Raw genomic sequence first — 1031 nt, 5'->3', positions numbered from 1 at the left:
ATTGAGATATGTTGTGGGCAATGAATGCCTCTACGGAGTTAAAAAGCATCGTTAAAGCACAAAGCAGTGCTTTAAAGCCCTGTAGRAGAGCGAGGCTGAAGCACCCAGCGAATCAAAGTCAATGTCTCGTAAACTTTGTGGCTAGCGCGGATAATGGAAACACAAAAACGAAAAAAGAAAAAGAAAAAAAGAAACACGAGACAAAATACCACACACTAAATCTGTTTTGACGCAAATAATGGTCGCATTTACAGCTGAGAGCGTAGTAATGCCTGAACTAAAAGTCAATAACAAATACAGAGCGATAAGGTGGCTCGGTCGGTTTAACACGGTAGCTTAAAAAGCACAGCCTGCTCGGAGGCGAAGCACCGCAGCTGCTTCTCTAACAAATGTATGCCTTTAATAAAAAACTAACACCACTGCTCAAGACGTAGGTATTAAAGAATCGCGAAGCAGTTGCAAAAACTCACCGGCTTCGACGCTTTCATTGACTACACCAGTTTCTTTTACGCCTCTACAAACTCTCCGCCATCTTCGGCAAGACCGTGTTCGTTTAAATGGGAAACACTCCCAGAGCGGAGAGAGCCAGCTTGTAGAGGAGCCCCGGGGATTCTGGGTAATGTAGTCACCCTCACCTGCAAACCGAGTTTAACTGTTTGAAACGTTCCAGGAAAGAACTACACRTTCACCAGGACCCTTGGGTGATGTGACCAGTGGTCGCTGCTGTTAGGGGCGAAACATGGTCACTTTTTATTTATAGAATGGGGCCAAAAAAAAGGGCACATTTACTTTAATGTGTTACAGTGCGCTTTGTATTGTTTTATGGTGATGCACATATAGGCAACATAAAACAACAACAAACAGGCTATTGTCATTCAAAACACAAGTGGAAATGTATTTAGTTTGTTCAGGGGATAAATAGATTGCACAATGTTCAGTCTGTTTTGTTTAGATAATAAAAACACTACTACTACTACTACTACTACTACTACTACTACTACTACTACTACTACTACTACTACTACTACTAC

At 41.8% G+C, this 1031-nt stretch overlaps 1 protein-coding gene across 2 annotated transcripts in view; it reads right to left on the bottom strand.

Moving 5' to 3' along the window:
• ncoa3 (nuclear receptor coactivator 3) overlaps positions 1–565 on the bottom strand; it is a 42836-nt gene extending 42271 nt beyond the window's left edge. Inside the window, exon 1 of one of the 2 annotated variants that reach the window (XM_014017728.1) lies at positions 471–565. The gene's annotated coding sequence lies outside the window, so the exon portion shown is untranslated. The remainder of the gene's footprint in view (positions 1–470) is intronic. The other variant, XM_014017727.1, reaches the window with a different exon arrangement.
• Between the last annotated feature and the right edge of the window lie 466 nt (positions 566–1031).

This window comes from Austrofundulus limnaeus, unplaced genomic scaffold, assembly GCF_001266775.1.
Source record: "Austrofundulus limnaeus strain Quisiro unplaced genomic scaffold, Austrofundulus_limnaeus-1.0 Scaffold175, whole genome shotgun sequence".
NCBI lineage: Eukaryota > Metazoa > Chordata > Actinopteri > Cyprinodontiformes > Rivulidae > Austrofundulus > Austrofundulus limnaeus.
The sequence above is the reverse complement of the archived record's forward strand: the minus strand, read 5'-3'. Positions and strand labels throughout refer to the sequence as shown.